This window comes from Chroicocephalus ridibundus, chromosome 12 (genome assembly GCF_963924245.1).
Source record: "Chroicocephalus ridibundus chromosome 12, bChrRid1.1, whole genome shotgun sequence".
In the NCBI taxonomy this organism is placed as follows: domain Eukaryota; kingdom Metazoa; phylum Chordata; class Aves; order Charadriiformes; family Laridae; genus Chroicocephalus; species Chroicocephalus ridibundus.
Window position 1 is genome coordinate 15,454,600 of NC_086295.1, and position 26,308 is coordinate 15,480,907.

Consider the following 26,308-nt stretch of genomic DNA (forward strand, 5'->3'; position numbering starts at 1 on the left):
GGATGTGGAATGGAGAAGCACAGAGGCAGGAACAGATCCTTAACCTCGTCTCTGCTGTCATCTGTTCATCCATTTCGCCAGCCAAGCCACCCCTCACCTATGAAGTTGTACACAGAAAGGAGAGGCGAGAATTTAGACATGTGGGCAGTGGCTTGTTCATAGAGCTTGTAAATCTGACTATGGGGTGTAAGGGCAAATCAGCATCCTACAAAATTGAATTTTTGGGGGATTGCCTGCATCCATTTACTACTGTTCATTAACTCCTTTGCAGCAAAATCCCAGACTCCAGATTACTGCCCTTGATCCACCTGAGTCTCCACGTTTCAGAATACACTGGTTGGTGCCTTTTATTCCCCCAGGGGATGATTTTTTCTGTGAAAGTGTGGTCTGCCCTCTGTATCTCGGTATGCTGAGCACCCAGAAGTTAAATTGATGGGATCGTCTTAGGAAGAATCTTGGGCAGCAGCAGATACCCCTCAGTTGGAAAGCTTATGGATGAGGACCTTGCAAAGGGAGCGGCGGAGGGGACCTGCACCCGCGTTGATTTTAGCATTGCCATCCCTCCTGTCCATATCTAACAGTGCCTGGCGCTCGTCTTCCTTTTTCTTCTTAAATATGTTTGTCTCATTGAACAAAGCTTTTTTTTTTTTCCTCCCCCTGTGTAGTATTGATTTTAGCAAGAGGAAAAATAAAACCTCTTTGTGCACGTGAATGGGTAAACAACTATCAGAGCACACAAACTGTCGGGCAGGTAATTTTTAGATGTCTCCTGATTTGCCTGCTACCAATTTTATTTAAACGTTAAGTCTTAAGTCACTCTAGCTACTGTGTTCATCAGGTTTTATTTCCCATTGAATAATTACAGCAGTTTTGCTCGAGCCCTGTATCTCTAATTCAGAAAGCGAAGTTTGATATAAAGTTATATTTTTATGGTAAAATATGCTCGCAAAAATAACATTTGTAGACTCAGTCACTACTTCTGAACATTGTTTACTACACCTCCTTGATCCTCTGTCAGTGCTGATGGTTTTTCTGATGGTGTATGGACAGTTCAGGATCAGAGAAACAGGGGAGATTTAGATGAGATATCAGGAAGAAATTCTTTGCTGTGAGGGTGGTGAGCCCCTGGCCCGGGTTGCCCAGAGAAGCTGTGGCTGCCCCATCCCTGGAGGGGTTCAAGGCCAGGTTGGACGGGGCTTGGAGCAACCTGGTCTGGTGGGAGGTGTCCCTGCCCAGGGCAGGGGGTTGGACTAGATGGCCTTTAAAGGTCCCTTCCAACCCAAACCATTCTGTGATTCTGTCTGGAGAACCGGGATCTCCCTGGCCTTCAGACCAGGAGGACCAGCAATGGCTGTAGAAATCCTGCATAAAGGAGTGGAAGAAGCTGATCTGAATCTCCCCTCTTCCAGTTTGAAGCCATTACCCCTCATCCTGTTGCTGGTCAAGAGTCCCTCCCTGGCTTTCCTATAGCTGTCTTTGAAAAGCAAAAAAACCCCACATGGCACCAGAAGTGGTGGCATGGGTGGGCTTGTTTGGGTGACCGTGTTGCCTTCTTTCTGCTGACTCTGCTTCTCCAACATGGGGTGAGCCTGTGGATCCGCAGGAACAACCGAGGTGAGGATGAGCCCATGGACAGATCTGCCTGTGTACATGCCACACGCCAGGAATTTAAATGTGTCACCAACAGCACTGTCCAAATGGCTGCGCTTCTCCCCGCGGCGGCTCCGTGAATGGAGATGTACCTCTATGCACCTGTTTTATAACACAGAAGCAAAATATTCGGGGCATCCAAATAGTTTATACACCGACAAACAAATTCTGGCAGCGGGAGCGTGAGTTTCCATCTCGTTAAGCTGTTGGCAAAGCTCTGGTAATTCCAGTCACTGATACAGCGCAGGAATTATCCCTCGACACGACTGGTGGTGTCAGGTCAGAGCATCACTGTTTTTTCTCAGCAGTCGCATGTTTATACTTGAGGGTAAAAGAAAGTGTTGAAATGGCAATTCATTGGGTTCTTCTCTGGTGCCGGGGCAAGGTCTCACGAGGTCAGAAAACAAGGATTTTTGTACGATGAGCATAAAATGGATTTCTACACCTAAGTTATAATGAGGAATTGTTTTCAAGTGTAATGTTTTTTGAAACGCAAAACGTGACGCTGACTCTTCAGTTTTGCAGAGGCTTGAAGGTTCAGCTTGGAGCTCACCAGCTCAGCTGCAGCCCGGCTTGGCTTTGATGAAGTTCTTGCCATCTCACAGCTGTTTGTCGGTCTGTATGAAGTCAGCTGGTGGGTTTGGTCCACTTTCTCGGGGCCAGGACAGCTACCACGGTCGGTCCTGTTTTTGGCGTGCAGGAGGTGTGCTGTGAGTTGGAGAGATGGCGTTGGGTGAACTGGAGATTGTGGTGTCCGCTGGCTCCTCCGGCAGGCAGAGGATGAGGCGTTTTGTGGAAGGGGTGGCACGCAGATGTCAATGGGCATGGGAAATTTGCCTCCAGCGCTGGTACAGATTTTACGGTGTCTTGCAAACAAGAAAGAGCAGTCTGCTCTCCCTGCCTTGTGTTACATTACACAGCTTGAGCCAGGCGCGTACAAAATTCATTTTAGAGGTCCGTCGTCCAGTTCCAGAGAGTAAGGAATGTTTCAGTAGGGCTTTTATAAAATTTAGATGCGTTATCAAAGGTCCTATTGTTTCCTCATTAAAGCAGGATTATCCCTCTGGGATTAGCTGTTCTGCATGGGTCAGGAAGACAGCCACACTCCATTTTCCTAGGAAACTTCTCCTGCCTGCAGAGATGCACTGTGAAGCGGCCGAGGCAAGGGGGAAGCTCAGTACCCGGGAGACACAGGGATGCAGGTGTTTGGAAACAGGACCCAAGAGGAGCTTTTACACAAATGTTGGTTTGATTGGACTCGACTCCTGAACACATGGAAGAATTTTAGTGGGCCGCACCTCCAGCACTTCTTACCATTAAAATATCCCATCTCCCAGGCTCCTCCTGGCATTTCACCGCCTCTGTCGTTGGTGCGAACCTTAAGGGGTGAGTTTGCAGCGCTTCCATGTGCCAAAACAAGCAGGCAGGAAAACCTTTTAATTTGCACAAGGATCTTCTGTGCTCAATACAAGTTGACCCCACAGGCTTTCTTGGACTGATTCCTTTTAGTTTAGCTTGGCAAGGTCTAATTTTTGCCCTCAAATTATCTCCTTTCTTCCAAAAGTTTATTACATCTCATGGATTTTTTTCTCTGTATGACTACGATTCTGAATTAGGTTCATGTCATCTAAAAATCACTAAGTAACAGATAGCATCTTTTACTGATGCTGTAGTGTCCAGACGTTTGGAGCCTATTGGGAAGTGGTTTTGTTTGGGTTTTTTTTAAGTGCACTGTCTGTCTCTACAGTTTGTAGTCGCAGAGTTGCATATTCTTGTGTTCCTAATATAAATATTGTCATCAGTGAACAAGGACTTGCAGGAAAATGGTGAAAAGAAATGCTGAAGCAGCAGCGCTAATCAGGTAGATGTATTACACTGCTGGTTAGTTGTGAGAAGTCTCCAGGAAGAAGAGTGAACTCTTGAACTAGAAGCCTGCTTAGGCTGCAGTATTCATGTGAAGAGAGGTATTGTTTGAAATGGCTGCTGTAAAAAGCCCTCAGAAAAAGGGTTTAGTACTTTTCTTGCTCTGCTGATAGTGACATTCCCTAGACGATGTGTATTTGTCATCTGTTAAGGACGCAGTTAATACTGCCCCAGCTGGGCCGAGTCCCACCAGCAGTCCTGGTTGGGTTGGTGCAACCCAAAGCTGTTGTGCAAGGGTTGCAACCAGTTGGAAGTGTACAATTGTTGGGGCATCCGATAGTGAGCTACAACCACAAGTAGGACCGGTGATGTATCTGTCACTCATCTCTTCCCCCCTGCTTCAGGCTTTGCTTGGTGGCAGGCAAGTGGAGAGCTGACCATGGCCACTGACCGTATGTAAATGAGCCGTGCTGAACTCAAAACTCAGCCTGCAGCATTTCAGGTTACGTGGGCTCAAAGCAGCCAGGTTATTAACCATGAACGCAGCATTTATAATCCAAATACTGATACGGCCTTAAGTAGGGCAGGAGCCGCTGTAACTCTAATCTCCCCCTGCAATGCAGGCCAGGTGTTTGCCTTTAACTGCAGCTGCTCCATCTGCAGAACCAGGTGGAGACATTCAGGACCTTCAGCAAAACACAGCTGGGAAAAGTTAAGAGCAGCCCCAGAAGGTGCTGGTTCACCTGGGCAGAGTGCACCCCGAAGCAGCGTTGCTGGTGATAAACACGGCTTCACCTTGGCGATGGCTCTGCGTAGGATTAATGAAATGAAGAGGAAGTAAATGTATGCTTGGGCTGGTTTATTATTTTTTTTTCTCAGAAGCAATACAGCCAAATCAAATCGGCTATCTCCAGAATGCTGCCTTTTAACTGCCTGTGCCATCAAATCCAACCCCACTTTGGAGAAGCTTTGCTGATGAACGTCTATTTTTCATCTCCTACTCCAGGTTTTTATTATTTATTTTAAAATTAAGATGTTTCTTTCTTACTCTTTCCCCTGAGATCTTAATTATTTTTTTCTATAACTCATGGTGTAGAAAATCAACACTTCGACAGCTGTTAAGTTTCAAGTTTAGTAAATCGGAGTTTAGGACTGAAGGTGATTTTCGGCCTCTTCCTCTTTCCCCCATATGCGTGTTAATTAACTTCAACATACAGACATTTCACTTCTTCTAGCTCTTAGCTGCTGTCTGAACACGTACGTCCGGTGTGTGGGGTGGAAGACTTCTGACTTCTTTGATGTGATGCTCTCACCAAATGCTCCCTTCAGTCAATTGAAAAAAATCTTCTCTTTGAACCTTCTTGAGTGCTTTTTGGCGTATTAGTTCCCAGGTTTGTGGGAGCAGGCAGAGGCAGGGGGTGCTGGTGTGCGTGAAGCAGAGCAGGGCGCTGTGTGCTCACCCGTCTTGTTCTGTGGCTGCAGGGAGTTTGCCAAGAGCGCAGGGTGCGGATCCCCCTCTTCCCTCCGTAGAAATGACAAGGGATCCGATGGCTCCTGTCCTTTTGTGTAGGGACGGTGTCGCTGGGATGTGAAACACTTGGGTACGGTGTCGCTGGGATGTGAAACACTTGGGTACGAGGCAGGCAATTCCTCAGTAATGGTGTGTTTCCTTCGGAGCGCTTAGGATGGAAAAATAAGCTTTGGGAACTTTGTGTGACTCTCTCCTCCCCGTCTCTCTGACTCCACTGGGAATTTTGTCGTGAGTGCCGCTGGCTCGATGCGCAAAGAGCTCGAATACCCAGGGGATGAGTGGAGATGTGCGCCTCTGGGTGAGCATCTGGGTCACCCTAAATCTGTGCTGGGGGCAGCCGTGGCTGAAAGTGTTGGGTACAGACATGGTGGGGTTGGAGGAAGCTGATGCCTCTAGCAGTTATGGGCCTCCCCTTTGCCTGGGCTGGTCTCGAGCTTTTGCATGTTAAATCTTGAAAGTTTTTAAGTGTGGGTGGGTTGTGTGCTTTGTCAGCCTGGTTTTCTTCAGCTGTTTCTCTTGGGAGAAGCTAGCTCTATTTTTTTTTTTTTTTTTTTGAGACTTGATATTCTGTACCTTTTGTGTTTTGTTGAATGAGGTTGTTTCAGAAGAATCTTCTGATTGACTCATTCTCCTGTTGGAAAACGTCCATTTGTCAAGACAGAAACTTTCCCTGGGCCCAATGCTCAGGAGATCAGAAACCACCCTAGGAGCTCTGTAATTGTATTTACTAAACTGTACAACATGGCCTAAATAAATATTTACTGATTTGAATGTGGTGCTTTGGCATCCTGGTAGAGCACTGGCTGCTTGACCTTTGGCTGTCCTGATGTCTCCTTGTTTTGTGTAATTTTTGAAAGAGGGTTGGGTTTTTTGTTTGGTTTTGGGTTTTTTTAACAACCATATGGAAGGGGAAGATTTTTAAGTCCAGCTTTCACAGGATGGGGCGGTTTCTGCCCGGGCCTCCTGCTTGCTGAAGGTGGTTCCACCATCACACAAACCTCTCTGGTGGCTGTGGAGAGGAGGGAGCTTGATCTGGGGTTGAGCTTGGAGGGGCGGGTGGATCCTGGTGGATCTCGGTGGGCCCTGGTGGATCCAGCAGCACCACCAGACACCGGTATGGTCCCATGAGTGCGCTTGTTGGGAGGGAAAGGGCCATCCCGGTGTGACCGTGGGCTGAGCTTGGTTGCTGACCCTTGGAGGAACACTGTAATGGGAATGACAAGGGATCTGGACCAGAGGAGAAAAATTCATGTTAGTGCCTGAATATAGTTTTTCACCCTCTTAAAATTCTTCTGTTTCTTTGAAGTATGAATCCCAGATGCTGAAAAAGTATTTTTCCAGCCATGGCTATGCTGTCTTGCTGTGTATTTTCCACCAAATTGCTGAATTATTGTTTTCCTTCTGGCCCTCAATTTTTCTCCTAGCTTTATCTTTTTGTCTGGATGTTTTACATGGCTAAAACTCGTTCCTGTCTAGCATACCAATCTGAGAACTCCCACGTGAGACAGTGTCCCCACCGAGCTATCGCATAGGACAGGAATGCTGGCTTTTTTTTCCTGGAAACTTGTAAACATGAACTTCCTGTTGACGCGAGCTGTAAATCTGCAAATAGGCTCTGCTTCCGACAGAAGATTAAGGTAATAAAATTTCAGGTCCTTGTTCACTGCGCCTGGTCCTCCTCAAGCCCCGTCCAAGCACCCCAGAGGCAGTGGAAGTACAGAGGCGCAGGAGGCAACCTGCTGGTTGCTCTGCACCTCTGGGAATTAGTCTTTCCTATTATTTTTTTCCCCTTTTCTGTACCCAAATATAGGTACAATCCTAATAGAAGTCAGTTGGGGAATCTCAAAACCCTAATGACTCTAAAATGATGCTTCATCACTTGTTTTCTCCTTTCGTTTCTCCCTGTCTCTGAGCTGATCCCCACCACTGAACTGCTCTTCAGTTTTGGGGAGTTAACATCCAAAACAGGCTGTTTTGGATAATAAAGTGGCCACGTTCTGACAGCTATTAGGAGACTTTGCATGTTACCACCCATGTCACTTAATCTTGCTGTTATTTCTGCCTCCAAGAGGAGATCTGGTGGGACACATAACCCATACTAGTTGTTGGGTTTTCCCCTTGGCCTTCTGTGTTTCGTGCAGCGGCAGCTCATGAGCCCCGTCCCACATGGGGCTGGGGACCTGGCCCAGGGGCTGGGCGCTCTTCTGCCTTGTAACACCAATGCAACGTGAAGCTGTGGCTACCAGCTTTACCTTCCTTCTCCCAGTGCCACGACAAGTGTGCCCACAGCTCCCTGGGAGAAGGGGCAGCAACACATGGAGAAGAACCACCTGGTTCCCCATAGAATCATCTATGGGGAAGGGACCTTTCAGGTCATTGAGTCCAACCATCAGCCTACCACTGACAAAACCACCACTTAACCATGTTGCTAAGCGCGATGTCTACCTGTCTTTTAAATACCTCCTGGGTATTTAATGTACCTCCATGCCATGTGTTTTTTAGAGGCAGATCCTTGCTTTATTTCTGTGTAGGTAGCAGAAGCTGGTAGCAGACACCTGGGCAAGTGTCTGAGCTTGGCAGATGCCATGAGCTTGTAATGGTTGGGCGTGACCACGGTGATCTTCAGGATCAACTGTTGGGGATTCTGGGGCTTCTCCGTGCTGCCGGAGAAGGGATGGAGACAAGTGAAGGGATGGAGGCAAGCAAAGTGCTGGGAGATTGTGGAAGCAGAGAGTGGAGAAGGGAAGCAGAAATAAGGCGAAAAAAGAGATTAAAAGCATGGCAGTGAAAAGGGAAAAAGGATATAGAATGAAAGGGGGAGTGGTTACAGGACATGGAAACGCGGAGCAACAGGCAGGGTAAAAGGAAGATCTGGATGGAGGCTGAACTCTCTTAATAAGCATCCCGTTAATTAATACTTTCTCATGCAGGGTGTGGATGAAATCCAGCCCTGCTCAGCCTGACCTCCGCGCTCTCCCCGCTCGCCACCGCGCCAGTTCCTCCTTGGCTCCCCGCCCTCAGCGAAACCGCAACCTTTCCCACTTCTCCGGCCAGAATGAAAGGCACATGGCAGCGGTGTAAGAGGAGCCTCTCGCAGTCGGCTGCGCTTGGGTGGGCGTGCTGGTTCTTTCGTAAACTAATAGCTCCCAGCAGTGCTACTAAATCAGACTTGGTGGAGCCGGGAGCGGAGAGTTGGAATGCCAGGCCAGGCGCAAAGGGCTGCGTTGGGTTATTTCAGTTTTTTGGTTTTCTTTTTTTTTTTTTTTTTTTTTCTTTCCCCAAACCCACCGCTTGCGAGGTCCAAAGGGCTGACTGACAGCAGGAGAGGGAGCTGGCAAGGATGGGCTTTGCAAAGAAAAATGAATAAAAAATAAAAATAAACCTCAAAAAAGTAAACACATCCCCCCCCCCCCCCCCCCCCCCCGAAACCTGTTTAAATCATAATTTCTGTTGTTTGGCAAGGTAAAACGAGAGGGAGCCTTGTTCAGTGCTAAACCTGCAAAGCAAAACAAACTGGGATGCTACTGGAAAGCCCTGCTTGAAGTCCTAAACTGGTGGTTTTACTGGGTAAAATGAACATAACTGAGGATTATTTTTTTTTTTTTACGTGTCTTAAAGGGATGCTGTGGTTTGGGTGAGAAATTTTGATTGTTTTTCTTTTAAATCAAGGTTATCAGGTTAGTGACAACTAATTAAGGAGAAAATGCGCCTCCTTTGGTGGCTGTCCCATTTCAGGTCGTGGCTGGCAATGGGATGGGGAGGTGCCACCTCCTCTGAAGGGCCAGGCAAGGACCAGAGCACCGACAGCACCGTCCCAGGGACTGGGGGGGAGGGAAGCTCAGGATGAAGGGGGCAAAAAGGCTTCTGTTAAAGCAGCCCAAGATAAAGAAAGAGAAGCCTTTATCAGGGGAAAAGCCACAGCCTGCAGGAGGGAAGTCACCGGTGGAGGGAGGTGCAGGAAGCGAGCTGGGGTGTAATGACCCCCCTGTAGGGAAGGGGCTTGTGATCTCTCACATGCATTTTATTGCTTGTATTTTTTTGTAAATGCTGCCCTTTATGGGGCAAGAACAAATACTGACAAGTTGTGCTTTGATAAGCTTTAACGTGTGCTTTCTTAATTGTTGGATCTTCCACAGGGGAGGTGGTGGGGAGCACAGGGAGCCCAGAGCAGGGTATCTGATGCAGGACATGGCTCTCAAAGCATATCATCTCACCTAAAAAAGGGAAGATTTCTGCCTGCAAAGCCAGAAAGGCTCCTCATCCCCCACCTGGGGCGTTGGGCAATGAAAGATGAGGGTCACCAAAACCACAATTGGAGGGGAGTGGACGTATATATTTTAACAAATCTCTAATCGAACAGCGCTGCTATTGATCTGGAAAATATTGTCAAGCTGCAGAGCTGTTGGACTAGACTTAATCCTCTGCAGGCTGGGTTTTACTCTCTCCAAATAGGATTACTCATTTTTTCCATATTTCTGTGTTTGGTTTAAATACCCATGACGGCTACAGAGGCTTGGATTTCTAATCAGAGCAAGGGTGTTAGATTTAGGAATTGGTGTGTTGGTTTGGGGGTGTTTTTTTCTTAGATAGGACATCAGATCCTGGGTGTTTTTTCTTTATATATAGCAGGAATAAGGTAGCTTTGGCTTAGGTGTTCCCCACCCCCTCCAAGGCCTAAATCACTGGCCAGAAGTAAAGTTTCAGTAACTTCTTTAGGTTGTTCTTAATTCCCTGTTGCACCTTTGCTCCCACTGTTTTTTCACAATGTCTGATCGTAGTTATTCTGGGTGTAAATTCTGCCAGCTCAGTTAAGGCCAACTTTTAATATGTTTTTTTCCCCTCTCTGGGCAGTATTGACATGGCACAAAAGCCAAACACGACTCACGTTCCCTCCTGAAGGAGGCAATATGATTAGATTTACTTGACAAATTAAGCTCGTTAACGTAATCTGCCATGTGCTAATTTAAATAATGGATGTATTGAAAAGAGGATGTTTGTTAAATGTGATAAATTTGCTAGGAACTGAGAGGTCTAATCTCTTCTTGGGAGGGGGAGTGTGTGCCTCTGTCTGCCTAGCTTGAACTCAAGGCAGCGTGTCTCCCTTGCAACCCCACCAGCATCGCTTCAAGGGGAGCAGTCCCTTCTTGGCTCCGCTGACTTGTAAGTAAGGCATAAAGAAGGCAATAAAATGTTTGACTTTCCTGCCAGACCTGAGCCTGGAGGAGGAGGAGGATCCCAATTGGTTTCCATCAGATTCCAGTTAGCATGAATTTACGGTTTCCACTTAGCCTGATAAATGGCTTTGGCTGCCTCGGTGCGTTTGGATTTATTTTTCTGTGCGATGGAAAGTGGTCAGCTTGAAAAGGCAAAGGCTTTCCAGGGTTGCTGTGAATACGAGTGAAACTTCTTTCCGAGGTAAGAACACAGCAGGCAAAAAAATAAAGCCGCGGCGCGTCGTGGAATATGGGTGGAATTGAAGAGAAATCAGAAGTAGTCCGGGTCTCTTGTGCATGCTGTGGCAATGGGCTGTGATAGGCATAAAAATTCCACTGGAAACTGGAAAAATTCTTCAGATTTCCTCGCTTTCCTCAGAAACCACACTTAGCAGCAGGTATCAATAGCTCCCAGTGTTCAAACTTTGTTTGCATCGTTCTTTCCATGGAACATTCCCATGAGAAGACAGCAGAAGCAGATTAACGTGGCGAGCCGGGGAAAGCAGTTTCCCCTGTGCCGCCTGCAATCCTCCTTTTTCCACTGTAGTGGTGATGTCTGGGCTACAAAATCTATTTTAATGCATATTTGGGGAGCAGCCTAGCATTGTGGTTACGTACAGGTCCTGCTCGAGGTTGGTAGATGACACGTCTCAGTGTCTTCTAGTAGTACGTTGCCTCTGTTTCCCTCTGCTGCGTTTCCAAAGGTGGTGGCTGAGCGGGGCATGGCGTGTGGGATGCTCCTGGCTCGCTTGGCAGTAACGGGACCTGCTGTGTGGGTGCTGCTGGAGAGACCAGCTGGTGGAGGCATGCTTGCCTGGGGCTCCATGGAGCTCCATGCCGGTTTGGGCGAGCTTAGGCACATGGGTCATGTTTAAGAAACAATCCATGAGCTATGGATGGCAAAGGAGGCTTTGCAGTGGCTTCTACTCAGGGTGCCCAGATGTCCCCACCTTTAGTTTTTATGCCTTGAGAGCCCAAAACCACACGTGCATCTTCTTTCATCCAAGGCTGAGCCATGAGGTCTGGCGTAGTCGTGCCCCAACCCTGGCCAGAAGTGGGGATGTCTCTCCTGGGGATGTTGGGTTTTGGTAGAAGTTGGTCTGTGGACACCATGGCAAAGGGTGTGTACATTTTCATAAAGGTTTATAAAGTCAGGTCATTGTAGCTATAGTTAAAATACTTGGAGTGGCCTGAGATTTTGATGTTCCAAACTGCTTTAGGTTGTAAAAATAGAGAAAAGACTTATTTGGCCATGGGGTCAAATGGTAGTTACAACACAGTTGTCATAGTTGGGGCCAGTTTTTGTTTATCTAAAGTGAAACGTTTACAAGCTGTTGAGGACCTTAAGTTAAAATATGGTTCAAAATGAAGGTGGGGGAACATCTAGCGATAGTTATCTATTTCAAATAAACCGTCCGAACCCCAGGTCATCCCACGTACCTTCTAAGAGGGCGTTCTCTGATGACTTTGACCCAGAGACCTCGCAGCTCGCAGGCTGCATCTCTTGAACATCTTCTGTTTGTCCTACGGCATCCCGCTCTTCTCATGCTCGGACCAAGGTCGGCTTTTGAATTTGCTTGCCGGTTTTGGGCTGGTTGGGTGATGTCGGGACGGGGCTGGGCAGGGAGGAGTGGTGTCTGATGCTAAATGCTTAATGCCTTAAGCACAGGGCTGCATCCATCTGCCTGGTACCATCTCCGCTGGGGGCAAAGCTGCAACATGAGCTCGCTCCTTATAAGACATCAGAGAATCCACATGAGAGCCACCGCTGTCAGGACGACCCCGGCCAGGGAGGGCTCCTGTTGGGGACCTCACAGTGCGAGGCGCTGGGGAACAAATCATGAGACACAAGTCCATAGGAAAATAACTTTATTAATTCTGGTGCTCATGGAGCTGCTTGGTTTTTGTCTCTCTTTATTGTCTGTATAATTTAGAGATGATTTTTCCATCTCAGCTTATGAAATATTGAGAGCTCCAGTATTTTGCGCAACCTTCATCAAAAAAAGTGTCAGAAGCCCCAGCGAGCGAAACTTTCTGAAATTAAATGTTTTATGGACGTGCCTTGCCAGGAGCCCTGCCAGCGGGGACCGGGGTGCAGAATGCAGGGGGGAACCAGGAGTTGCTGCTGGATCTGCCCCTTCCCACCCCGCTTTGCTGCCCGAGCATCGCTTCTCAGGCTGCTCCAGGTATTTGTGAGCTGGTGCTTGACCCTGATCCGCTTTTTTTTTTAACTGAAGCATTGGAAATTGCTGCTCTTAATTGACATTTGGAGGTGGAGGGGGTAGCTGTAAATCTGTGCCCCCTCAAGCTGCCCTCCTGGCAGCGACGCGTTCGCCCAGCCAAGGCTGGAGCAGCTTCTTGCCCTCCTACAACGCCCGAATGGCTCCCCCCAGCTATCGTCGCCTCCCCCCAGTTACCATCCAGCATCCTGCCTGTGCTGGGGGTCCTGTCCTCTGCGGGAGAAAAACATGGCCCATGGCTTCATGACACATGCCATGCCTGCTCGCACAATGCTTTTTAATACTTCCTTTAAGCGGTTTTTTTTTTTTTCGTTTACAGCCTTTTCCCCTCCCAAAGGGAAACAGAGGTACCTTAAACTAATTAGGAGGAAGAGGCAGAGAAGCCGGGGGTGAAGGGTTAGGTGGGATGCCGGGGGGCAGCGCTTTTAGAAGGTTTATGGACATGGCTTGGCAGTTAGCAGTAGCCTACCAAAGTGTTGGAAATTTCATAAAAAGAAGCATTTTGCTGCCTGTGGGCGAGTAAATATCCCGCCACGCTTATACCAACTGTGGAGAATTCAGCTCGTGTGATTTCTGGGCTTTTAAAAAACCAGCATCCCTCAGCTTGGGCAATGGGTGGGCTTTTAGTTCGCTGTCCTGGCATGGAACTAGGTCTCTGGTTCTCAAAAAGGCAGCTGGAGAGAGAGGTGGTGTTGCCTGCAAAGATCTGGAAAGGGTTATGTTGAGACCTGAACCTGCTCAGCTCAGGGAAACATGGGCTGGAGCGGTGAATCCCTCCTGAGATCTTAAAATGTGCCTGGTCTGCAAGCAAAACGTAAACGTCGCTTCTCCTCGTCGGGTGGTTTTATGGGAGCTGGGAGGAGGATGGCATGGGGAGGATGGTTTGGACAGTAACGGGAGGGGTGGTTGTCCCTTCTCCCGGGCAGTGCCACGGGCAACTGGGGACGCCGCTCTGCATGGCGAGGAACGCTGTTGGGTAAATCCGTGTTTCCCCAGCGCCTGGCTGGTGGTGAATGGTGCTGTGCTGATGGGATTAGTCAGGGGCCTCCAGTTAATGTCTGTTGTTCACGCCACACCTCGGGCAGCGGCTATTCACAAATTACCAGGGGGGGTTGGAGGTGGCAGAGCTGTGTATTTAGGGGCGGAAAAATGGTCAAATGTGGTTGTGTCCAGTGGGTTTCTGTTACAAGCCTCCCTTGCTGCTGTGAGATCCCTGGTGGAGTTTACTCCCCGTATAAAACATTTTGGATTTACATTTTCCTTTAACACTTCCTCTTTGAGCCGAGTAATATGTTACACATTTAATTGCTCTTCCTTTGAATTTTCCAGTCCTGCTTTGGTACCCTTGCAACATCAGTATCTTGTTATCTTGTTGTTGCTTCTAATTGCTAACACATGCCAGCAGCTTTCCAGTGCGGCAAACTCTGGCGCTGGGGCTTGGAGGGGAGTTTTTACAGGGAAACCTTCAGAAAAAATTAATTCGCTCGTTTACCCAACAGCTTATCCACATTTCAAAATTGAGGGCTGAGCCGCCGGCTGGTTTACACCCGACGCTGCGTCAGGCAGAACCCATTTGGGGAGGGTCTCTCCTGTGGAAAGGACCGGCCAAGCCTTCCTTTTCCTCTCGCCGCCGCTGTCTCTCGCTGTTATTGCCGGCCATAAAGAAATTCCGTGTATTTAAGAAGTTAATGTCGGCGCTGGTAGGTGTGTGCTCGGTGACATCAGCTGGCGAGCAGCCTGGCAGCAGCGCGGCGCAGGCAGGGAGCAGGCAGGGAGCCGAGGGTGTGTGCCTCTAAGCTGGGTATTCTGGCAAGGTGGAGAGCTGGTCTGTTTGGCAGGACCTTCCCATCTGGGATCCATCTGTGTTTCCCTGGAATCGGACAGGCGGCTCCAGGCGGTGAGAAATCGCAGATGTGCGGGACCTGACACATGTCCAGCTAATGAAAGGAGAAGGCAGGCTGGGCTCCGGCTGCGCTGGAAGATCTCGAGCGGAGGAGGAGGAAGAGCGCTTTTATTTATATTTCAAAGAAACTAGGTGTATTCAACAGCAGCTGGATCGTCGCAACCTCCCTGTTTAGGGTGAGCGATGGATGGCTCTATTTTTAAAGGGGGCTGGGGAGGGCACAGCGTCTCGGGGGGCGGCGGGGGATGCTCGGGGGGGATTCTCAGCCGCCGAGGAGGTTTGAAGAGCGAGGTGGGTTTCGGCGGCGCGCTGGAGAGAGCCTCAACCTTGAGCACAGGTAGAGGGAGAGGGTGGGAGCGAATGTGGGCGGGGGGCTTCTGCCTCCCCCCCACTGCAGTGGGGGCAACTTCAATAGAGGAGCCGGCTGCATGCCTGGCTTCTGCAGCTCAAAAAATACTAAACTCTCTGAGGAGAGCTGTGTTGGAGCTCACTCTGTGTTGCTATGGAATGTTTTTTGGGGTTTTTTCCTTATTTTTATTCCCTCCCCCCCCGCACCCCCTGCCTTTGAGCAGAAGGATTCAGCATTTTCTAGGGAAATGGAAAAGCAGGAAGGTTTTTTGTGTGTTTTAGCAGAATGTGGGTTTTCTGCTGTGCCTAGCCTTACTCTCAGTGCTGCATGCTGATATTGGAGCTGGGGAGGTAAATCTGCAGAGGTTTATCTTCCATCGGCTCCCAAATTTCCTTAATTTTCTCTATGTTTTCAGTCCTTCTCTGCATTGTGGCAGAGGCTGCTCCCTTTTTGTCTTTACGCTCTTCGAGCAGCAACTGATGCTACCAGCATCTAAATCTCTCCCGATCAATTTTGTGATACCGGAACAGACCTCCCTGCCCTATATATTTTTGCTGTCGGGCTGCAGACTGCTCTGTTTTCTCTTATTCCATTGTAATCTCCCAATGCTGCAGATGTATTTTAAACCTGCACTTCCCCCCCCCCCCCCTCCTTTTTATTTTGGGAGGGTTCAGCAGTTGAAATTTCTCCTCCGACCCTCCGGAGCAGCTTGTTGTAAAGATCCCTCTGTTGCACATTTGCTGAGCTGCTGCCCTGGGTGTATGCTCTGCAAAATATTATCAGCTTTATTTTTTTTCTATTCCCCTCCCTGCTGCAGCACTCTGCTCCCGCACGACAGTACTCGCAGTCCATTTTATGTGCCGGAGAAATCCAGGAGATGCACCAAAATCAGCACTCAAAGTTTGGGGAGCTAAAATGTGGCTGAGGATAGCTTGCTATCAAGCTGGAAAAAATAGAGAGAGGAGGATTTGCGAGGCTGTCTGGATGCTGGATGATTCCCTTTGGGGCACTTTGCCGTTGTTTTGTCGGGGTTGGGTTTAAGCGTGCCAAATGACAGGGTTTCCCTGGGGAGAGAGCGGTGCAGCCTGGCCGGGCTCCCTGGCAGGGTGCTGCGCTGCCGCATGGGCTGGTTCGGCCGCTGCATGAGTCACCTGAAGGTTTTCCTTCTCTTGCAGCGTGCAAGCATCTGGGTATAGGCTTTTAAAATATATATATTGTAAGTCTGCGCCTACAGACACACCAAACACCTCCTATGCGTCCCTCGCTGTCCCCGGAGAGGAGGCAGAAGGAGCGTGTGCCGCTCCGCGATTTCAATGTCTCAAAGTGCATCGGCACAAAGCGGGGAATGAAAACCAAAAAAATCTCCGGCAAAGCCGTACCGTGTGACAATATCTAAAAGCAAAGAGCCGTGCTCCTCTGCTGCGGCTCTCCCAAAGACCTCTCGAATTTGTGAGCGCAACGCAGCGTGTTGGAGCATCTGCTCCTGCGGTGTCTTTGCAGGTCGGGCTCTGATTAAGCAGACGGAAGTTTTGCCGGCATCAGGGTGGCATGATTTGGCCATTAAACAACTAATTTGCCGGTGTCTTGCTCAAGCCCTGCAGGAAACTTTTCTTCTTCTCAGGTCCCTCTATTTTTGGAAATAATTTGGGGTGCCTGATGAGCTGAGTGCTTAGGTGAGAGAGGTGTTGTAATTTGGGGAACAGGGTGGCCAGTCGTAAGGATTTTACAGAAATGGGGTAGCACATCCAAGTAAAGCCGCCTCTTCCCCCCCTCCCCCCAGAATTGTCTGCTGGATGGTGTGATTTTCACTATTGAAGATGTCTAGCCTGATTTTTGGGACTGCGGGTCCTCCCCAGCCGGGTAGCCCTAACCCAGCACGTCCACCCCTTAGAGAAACCTGCAAATAATGCAAAACTAAGAGACCCCAGTGTAAGAAAAAAGGTAAAAGGGGCAAAGCAAAAGCAGTTTGAGCAAATATTGCCAACAGGAAAGTGCAGGAAGCCAAGTGAAGGATTTGAAGGGTCTGAGGAAGGAGCCGAATTGCTCAAGGCAAGGAGAATAAATCGTTAATCTGAGAAGTCTATTACACGGGGAATGCCCCGAGGAAAAGAGCAGAAACTCCATTTAATAGTGAAAAGGCCAAAACAGTGCTGCCAAGTCGGGTTCTGCTCTGCCCGGGGACTGGAGCCACGGCCCCTGCTTATTTCCAAGATGCTGCTATTTTCGCAAGTTGCATCTGCTGGTTTTTGCAGAGGCTTGTTCAAACCCGCTGAAGCCAAAAGCCAAGGGAGTTTTTCGCCCGTGAACTGTGTGGGTCAGGCTCTTGGGGCTTTTTTTTTTTTTTTTCTTCTGTTTTATGCCTCTTAGTCTTACAGGACCAGTGTCCCCGAGAGAGCGGGGTTTCACTCCTTAATGCCGCCTGGTGTGTGACTCCCAAATTATTTTACTGCTGCTTCACAGGGCTTTGTCACATGTCGCTCACGGTGGATTTTGGCTTGTAGCGGTTATCGTGGGGGACAGGAGGTGAGAGGGAAAGAGTGTGGTTTGAATCCGGGAGCTGAGCTTTCAAGGCAGCCAGCTCTTTGGTCCCCAAATTGCCCCAGAAACGCAGTAACCATCAGCAGCATTTCTCTCTCCCACGGTTACGCGTGGGGACAGACGAGCCAGGTGGCCTCTTGGGTTTTTTTCCAGCTCTGTGTTTTTTTTTTTTTAGGGTTTGGACAAAAAACAAGATTTGTTTGACGTGTATGTGCGATGTTTATAGTATAACTGGATAACTGAAGAAAGTCATTTGAGGACTTGGGCATATGTAGCAGATTTAAGGCAACACTGGTTAGTTTTTAAATCTGAACAGGAGATGGTTGTAATCTGTTGCCTGTTGGGTTTTTACCCATAAAAAGAGCTGGCTTATCTGTACTTGGTCTGGGCTAGATTCTGAGCTTGCCTTTACCCTGGCGTCTACTGACTATTTCCATATTGGATTGCTTGTTAGAAGCTAGGTATGAAATGTGTTTCGACAGACACTTCAGAGCGGTCCCTGGGGGCAGCATCACTGCAGGTCTCTGGGAGCTTGTTCAACTTTTATTTTTATGATGGAGACTGTCTTAATTCATGCAGCGTTCAGGGAATGGCTGGAAAACCCTTTGTTGAGAGCAAGGGGAGAAGCTGGGAAGAACTGGTGAGCGATGATCCCGCAGTTAAAGTGCAGCACGGAGAGGCTTGTGTTCAGTTCTGGGGTCTGCAAGCAATTTTCTGAGGCAAGACCTTGACCTTAGCGCTGCTTTGTGTGTCGGCAGCTTACGTCCGAAAGGACAATAGCGATTTCAGAGGTTTCAAAGCATTTTAAAGTGTAACTATCGTGCCTTTTATTGGGCTGGGCAGTGGCATTTTTATAAGCCAAGCTTAAGGTTTTAGAATAATGTGTATTGAATTTCCTTGGCGCGCTCCCGGCTGCAGGACTCCTGTCTTTCGTGGCCGTGGCAGGACTTGTGCTGTTGAAGAAGGACAGTTGCAGGTGGCCACAAGACCACGTGGAAGAACCAGGACTGTTGCAGATCTGCTGCTGGGTTCCTCTCTGGTCCTATGGAAACTACAAAGCCAAGAGTCAGTTTTTCTTCCAGCAACAGGACGCCACAACCTGAGGACGGGATGCTGCATGGCCATCCCTTTCAAAGGCATCTCTTTCACCAAAAAAACACAAGCAAGCCCCAAAAGTATTGATAACTGTCATTGAGCTTGCCCCAAATGAGGGGAGGAGGAGGAGCAGCCCCGAAACAGCTCAAACCTGTTGCTCCGCAGCAAGCTGTGAATGTTTAAAGAGCTGGTATTAGTTAGGATGCTGGCGGAGCATCGAGGGGAGCGGGTTATTGTGCGGGGAACAGATGTGCCGTGCGCTGTGGCCGCGTGCCGGCTCTGTGCCGCTGCTCCCGGCACCAGGTGCAGCCATTGTTCCGGCTGGTCCCTATTCATCCACCCTCGGCTGCCGCTCTGCGCCCGCTCCTTCATTGTTTCTCCAGGAAATTAGCATTAAAAACCCATCCGAAACCCCCATGTCCCTCAACTGCAGGTGACTGTTATTGGCCCCAGCTGCCACCCTTGTGCTTGATTACTTCCATATGGGGTTGTGGCAAGAAGTAGGATCCACTTATTGATTATTTTTTTTTTTATACTTTTTTTTCCCCTTTTTTATTCCCCCCACCCCACACAGACACTTAAGCGCTCACGACGAACAAAACCCTGAAATCTATTAAGCCCCCGATAGGCTCCAGTTGCTATTACAACTGGGATGAACATTTTACAAGCAAAGCTAATTACACCCTCTCCCTGCTCTCTTCCTTTCTTCAGCCCCCACCCCATAAATGTAAAATAACCAGAGGGCAATTGGTAGTAAATTAAATCTTTGCAGTGTCCTGAGAGGAGGTTTCCTTGCTAGCAGGAAGAAGTCTGCTGGGCTTTAGATGTTCGGTTATGTGGGGGTTTTTTTACTAGAAAATGGGAAATTCTGGCCTCTGGCATATTGCTGTGGCACACCTATTAAACAGACACGCAGATCACAACCTGAGTCTGGACAGAAAAGAAAAAAAAATTGTGTAAGTTGGTTGTTAATTTGTGAGTGTAGTCAACTGTTGAAAGGAGCCAAAGAAACCACATGCCAACAGATGTTACAAAATTCTAGGAACAATGTGCTTTTTTTTTTTTTTTTTTTTTTCCTGGTACGATTCATCCACAGGACAGCAGGTTGCATGAAACCCCAAACCCCCAAAATCTCTTCTGGATTTCTCGCTGGCAGAGCAGCACGGAGCAGCCTGGGTTGGCCCCGAGGTGGGATGTGCTGCAGTTAGTAGAGGGAGTGGGTCATCTCTTGCTGCCCTACCTAGGACTTAAAAATGAAGGTGCCCTGCAGCGGCAGGGAGCATCTCCATTAAGGAGTACGGGTGGGTCACGTCCCGTGATGAGGGGACCAGCCCACACAGCCTACTTTGTGCCAGGCAGGAATGGAGGAGAGTGGCAGCTTGTCTCTGTGGTGTAGGCATCAAGCATAGCTTTCCTCTGTGCTTCTGTCCAAACAACTTGGGTGACAAAGCCCTGTCCAAGTCTGGAGGTCAGTTCCTTGGAGATACACCTCTGTGGAGAAACGTTGGGTTTCCCTTATGATGCACTGAGCCTCCCAAAAGGAGTTTGGTTGTGCTCCAGCGTTTTGGCTGATGAGGTTTGTGCTGGTGGCTCCAGACAGAGCAGCTTGCTGGGGGAAGATGGTCTGCAAAGCACCATGACCAAGGTGTTGCATGGTACTGCCTGTGCCTGAACAGGCTGCTTTAAGATGAAAGCCCATCAAAAACCCACAAGCCTCAGCGTTTATGGCTTGTGAGACTATTTCATAGATAATCAGTAGCTTTTGTGTCTTTACATTCTTGGTGATGCTTCTACAGCCACTTCCATGGGGTCTGCGTTGTTCCCTGCTGGTGATGGACTGAGCAGCCCTGGACCACTCAGGCTGAGACCTGGTGTGATGGCGGTGCCACAGCCTGCTGTTGCAGTATAGACATATGGATACGAACCTCTGTCTAGAAAAGATCCTAGAAGTTCTCCTCTCTCCTCAGAGCAACCAGTTAACAACTGTGAATCGTCCAGACTGAAGCAAAAAAACCGAGGAAATCAGTACAGACTTTTTTTACTTCTCCACTTTTTTTTTCAGGTTATGATGAGTCTTTAGTAAATAGCTCCTACCAGCGGAGGAACCGCATTAGGATATTTGGGATGGTCAAGTCTCAAGACTGGCTTTCTCCCCAAGTCAGAGACGGGAATTTCCATTTTCTCCCCCCCCCATGTCTTTCACATGGAAGCTCTGTTCAAAACAGACAATGACTTTTTGTTCTGATAACCCAGCCCCTTTGGGCAAAGAGTCCCTGTTGCTACTCTGGGAGTAGATGCTGCAGTTGAGTCTTTGCTTATATAAAGAAGTCTTTGAGAACGGCTGGGGCTTGATTGGTTGACCTCAAGATTACGAATGCAAACTTGCGTACGGATGGGCAATGGACTTGTCCTAAGATGTTTTCAGCTTTGGTTCTTTGGCATTTGTCAGGTTGACCTCCACCTTGAGGTCGAGCCTGCCTTGATGGGTGGGACCTGCCAATGTAGTTTGTGAGAAGGATTTAAAATAAAAAATCCAGTTGGCATTTGAGGAGATGGGTTTAGCTGAAGTACTCGGGTTATTTACCGCACGTAACTCCTTCCTGATACAGACCCGTGCTGGCTTGGCTGCCTGGCATGGACCACCCAGATCTTCCTGGGAAGCAGCCCTGCAGGTGCAATGGTGTAGGTTGTGCACATCTGGTAGTGGACTTCTGAAATAAAATATTAAATCAGCCCCTTAGAGAGGCTGTGCAGCATGGGGAGAGCCACCAGCTAGATCAGGTGCCACCAGCTAGAAGGATGGATGAAGCTAGCAAGGCAACCTAATAGAGCATCTTGAGCGATTTTCCTCATGCTTGTTTTAAACCCTTCAAAGTCAAATCTCAAACTTAGGGGGTTTCTTCTCCCTAATTAAATTAACAGGCCATATGGTGTTTACTGTGAGCGCCTGCAATATGGAAAGAGCTACCTCCTGGATCACTTTCTTTTTTTCAAAAGAAGCTGCTTTACCTGATGTCACGGTTCTGAAATGTTCTTTTCAGCAGCGGGCGCAAGGGGTTATTTCAGCCACCTCCCTGCTGGTGGTGTCACCTTCTGATCCTGGGGATGTCACCTTCTGATCGTGGGGATGAGCTGTATCACAACCTTCGCTGTTTCTGCAGCCGCCTTTGTCTTCTCCCGGCTTTTGTAATGCCATTTTGCTGCTTAGTGGGAGTGTGTACAGGTCAGGGGTTTTCCATGCTTTTTCACGTGCAGGTAATGATTCTTGTTCTTGGAGCCAAGGAGCGTAGAAAGCAACTCCGGATGGTGGGGGTTTTGGTGGTGGTAGTGTTATTTCTAACAGCTAATACTAACTTTTTTTTGAGGGTAACATTAGCATCTCAGGAATGCGTGAAACTGAAAGTTTCGTGGAGTTTTGTTCTCTATTAATGGACTGTTTAAAAAAAAAAAAAAGAAGTTACTTTGCATGTGCTGCTTTTATCTTTACATGAAATCTGGAGGAGGAAATGAAGACTTTGAGGAAGAAAACCATTGGTTTATTATCAGACCCTTGCATTTAGATGAACAGGAAAGTATGGTAAGAATCTCTAAACCTGTAGGAGAAATGAAGGAATGAAAAGCCTCGGATCTGAAATGAAGGAATGAAAAGCCTCGGATCTCTGGTGGGAGGTGTCCCTGCCCATGGCAAGGGGTTGGAACAACGTGATCTTTAAGGTCCCTTCCAACCCAAGCCATCCTGTGATTCTATGATCTTGCTAGCTGTTTTCAGCTACTCTAACTCATTTGGTAGGGGTTTTTGGTAAGCATAATTCTTGTGTGTGAGTGGACTTTGCCATGAGCTCATCCTGCATCTCTCCAGTGCTGTACGTTAACCTTTCACTGCAATTTTAACTTGTTGACTCATCTTTTCTGTAGGGGCTTGGTGTTCAAAGGGGAACTGGATGACCCTTCTTCTTCAGCCAGGCTCAGCTTGTTCGGGGGTATCTGAGCTCCCAGAAGCAGATACATTTGCGACCGCTGAAAACGCCCTGCCACATTAGCATATTCCCTGTAACGTATGCTCAAAGGGTGTATCATTGCAGAGAAGCCTCTCTAAAGATAGCATCGTGAAGTTCTGTGTTGTCAACCAGGGACACTTGATCTAAAAAACAACATTTGATACACAGACAAGGTTTGCAAGTGCCATCTGGATTCTGGGAGATGAGCTAGGTTGTCTCTGTTTTGCATACACTCACCAGGGAAAAAAAAAAAAACAAGTAGGTGCAGGCAGATTAATTCTTCAGGATCACCTGAGCAGGACCATTTAGTCCACACAAATGTCTCTGGTGACATGGGACACCAGTGTAATGCCATACTGCTGGGCAGCATGTGCCAATGCACCTTCTTAGGGTGCTGGAAGTAATTCTGTCGCGTGCTGGAAATAGTTCTATAGTTTGGTGGTATATTTATTGCAACCCAGGTGGAATCAATATAAATTCTCTGGGGCCAGTAATATTTTAATCTACTGTCAAGCGCACTGCAAGGCAGAACCTGCAAATGCTGCGAAGCCCCGCGGAAACGGGCATGCTCTTAGGGAGGTGGGGATGCGGGGTACGCAGATGTCTTTGTCTGGCTTCAGTTCTGCGTGGTGGGGAGACTGTCCTCAAAAATACGCCAGCACTGAGAGCAGAAACCTGGCGAACACGAACATCAAATACAGCCCTGGGTTGAACAGCAAACTTACAGTCCACAGCCTCCCAGGGATATGTAGGTTATAAAACGTATTTTACTTCAGGGCCTATTTCTTGACTTTCTAGTTATCCTCTCATATGCAAATCTAATTTGCCTAATGGGCTGGTGAGTGTAATTGAAAGGCAGCCTGCACTTACACGATAGTGAAAAGTCTCACCTGTGCCCGAGCACAGATGGGTCTCTGCCTTGCTGCCGCATCATTAGCAGAAATTTATAGGCACTGTGTCACAGGCTTTGCTGTGACCGTGGGAGGAAAATAGGAGTTTAAACTAAACTTGGGTTGGTTTTTTTTGTTTGTTTGTTTGTGGGGTGGGCTTTCTCTTTTCTGGGTTTGCAATTCTGATGGTTGTGCTTCTTGGTTGATGTCGCCTTTCCCTTGGGCTACAGTTGATGGTGAGCAGGTTTAATGCAGGTTAGTGGTAACTAGTTTAGGACAACCCTAAGAGTGGCGAGTTGGGAAGTCTTCTCTGAGCTGTGTTGCAGCATCATGCTTTGAATGCAAATGCATCAGTAGCTGAGCCAACACCTTCACTCTCTGGTACCTGTGCATCATTGAATCTCCAGAGGTTATCCATGGAAAATCTTCTCCTTTGCTGCCCAGGAGAGAGAGAGGGAGGAGGCACAGCAGAGCCAGTTACTGCTGACTGACCATCTCTGTTGGGCTCGTTCCCTGAAGAGACCACGAAGTAGTGAGCTTTAATGGCTCTGCCGTCCTCCCCCGTCTCTCTGTGCCTGGGCTCTGCAGGAGATGCTGGTTCAGCACAGAAAGGACATGGACCTGTTGAAACAGGTCCAGAGGAGGCCACGAAGATGCTCCAAGAGCTGGAGCCCCTCTGCTGTGAGGACAGGCTGAGGGAGTTGGGGGTTTCAGCCTGGAGAAGAGGAGGCTCCAGGGAGACCTTAGAGCCCCTTCCAGTCCCGAAAGGGGACATATAGGAACTCCTTATGAGGGAGTGTAGTGATAGGACAGGGGGGAAACTGAAAAGGGAGATTTAAACCGAAAGGGGAGATTTAGACTAGAAACAAGGAAGAAATTCTTCACTCTGAGGGTGGTAAGACCCTGGCCCTGGTTGCCCAGAGAAGCTGTGGCTGCCCCATCCATGGAGGGGTTCAAGGCCAGGTTGGACGGGGCTTTGAGCAGCCTGGTCTGGTGGGGGGTGTCCCTGCCTGGGGCAGAGGGGTTGGAATGAGATGGTCTTTAAGGTGCCTTCCTACGCAAACCATTCTGTGGTGCTCCAGCACCGCACCAGTGGTCCCACTCCTAAAGGTGTGTAGGTAGGTGCCTATCTACATCCTCAGGCTCCAAAACACCTCTCATCGCCCTCCCTAAATGTGTTGCTTCTATGCTTCTGGCTCCATAGGACGGTGGAAAGCTTTCCACATGCTGATGGGGTTTGGGGCGAAAGGGAAGAGCTCTTTGTGTAGTGATGTGAGGGGTGTTTTATAAGAGGCAGAATTGTCATCTTGGCAGGGCTCCTCTGTGTGTCATTGATCGGGAGGGAATATTAGCTGGGCAGCAGTGAGTGTACTTAGCGCCCAAGTGAATGAGGCGTGCTCTCTAAAGAGAGCCAGCGTGAGTTATGGTATGATTAGTGAGTCTTGCCGACCTTAGGTACATTGACAGGGTAGGAAGATGGGCGTTAGTGCCTGCAGCACTGCTGGCATCAGTGCAAGGGCTGCAGTAGTAAAGTCACAGCGGGTTGTGGGGTGAGGAACACTTGTGGTCCTCGGTTCGGACTTTGGCACTTGTAGGAAGTTGTAAATAATGGGGATGAAAATGACTTCCCGAGTCTTTTCCAAGTTCCTCCTTGATTTCTTGGACAACTTGCCCAGATTGGTGGAACTTCAGCCCTGGACTGGCTGGTGGTGGGTGAGCTCCTGCCCTTCAGCCTCCGTCCAGAGAAGGGAGGCTCTGTTGGGCTCTGCTTTATACTTGGGAAAGAGAAGAAAATTTAGGGACCCAAGGGGGATTGTTTTCCCCGTGTCCTTCCTGAATTGCTTCATTTGGGGTTTGTGGCAGAACTTGGATGGTGGTTTGTTTTGCGTTGAATTTCTGTTTTGTTTCGGTTTTGCATAAATGACCATTGTTTTCACCTAAACTAGCCCTTTTGACTATCAGCTTCTGGACTGCTTCCTTCTCCGGGTGGTCAGGGCTTGTACCTGTTCTGTGTTTAACAAACAGTTTTGGTTTTTTCTAGTTTAATTTAGGCTTTTCGTAATAGCTTTGGGTGTCCTCGGTATTATTTGTGCGCCTCTGTGGTCTAATTGATGTTATGGATTAAATGCGGTGTTCTGCCTTGAGATCTTCTCACTTCTTTAAGAAATGGCCTTGCATTTTTCAAGTGGCGTTGTTTAACATTTACTGGTAGTGATGCTTCGGCTGCTGGCGCCGGTACTTTAGGTCTGTCTTGTACGCATAGACTTTTTTTATCTCAGTTACTGTATTACTCAATTTGAATCTTTTCTACTCACTGGATACCCTCACCCCTTAGACACCGGATCTGCTGGACCAGTTCTCATCAGCTTCAGATCCCCACATGCTCAGCGGCATTAGTGATGCTATAAGAAGTGCAGGTTTACTCAGTACTGGCTATTTTTTTGAGGTCAGTGGTGTTTTTTATGTTGATTTATAGTGGTGGGAACCAACTCAGCAAGCAGCAGCGCTTGGGAGATGGAGGACTGCGAGAGGGATGTATTCTTAAATTGTTTTAAGGATTCTGACTTAAACCTCCTCCTGTACGTCTTTAGTAAACAGGTTTAAAGTTCTTAAATCTTCAATTACTGGATGATTTTGAGGGGAATTTGTGGTGGTTTTTAATCCATCCACTTACTTTAAACGAGACCATTTCCTCTAATGATTTTGAAGCTGTTGTACTTTTACCCTGTGCGGTATGAACCTGCGAGGTGCTCGGGATGGCTCTTCCCTGTGCAGGCTCCGTGTTTCCCCGAGGTGTGTCTGTGTTTGCCTGACCGGTCAGGCCGAGTAGTGCAGGACCCAGAACTTGTCCACATCCTGGAGGATGCTTGTATTTGTGGCACCCAGCAAGGCAAGTGAGGCGGGATCATGTATAGACAAGGGCTGTCTCTCCCGAAGGAGGCTTGTGTTTTCCCCTTGCTGCTGTGGTTGAGGCATTTCTGGGTTCTCTGACAACACAAAACTCAAGTAAACCTTGCTGTCAGCAGCTTTCTGCCAGC

General features: G+C 48.4%; 1 protein-coding gene across 3 annotated transcripts in view; it reads left to right on the forward strand.

Moving 5' to 3' along the window:
- The window catches only part of CBFA2T2 (CBFA2/RUNX1 partner transcriptional co-repressor 2), a 65,922-nt gene that overhangs the window by 8,624 nt on the left and 30,990 nt on the right, over positions 1 to 26,308 (forward strand). Inside the window, exon 1 of one of the 3 annotated variants that reach the window (XM_063349689.1) lies at positions 14,085 to 14,576. The exons of the other annotated variants lie outside the window; for them this stretch is intronic. The gene's annotated coding sequence lies outside the window, so the exon portion shown is untranslated. Of the gene's footprint in view, positions 1 to 14,084; positions 14,577 to 26,308 lie in introns of those variants that run through there. 3 annotated transcript variants of the gene reach the window in all.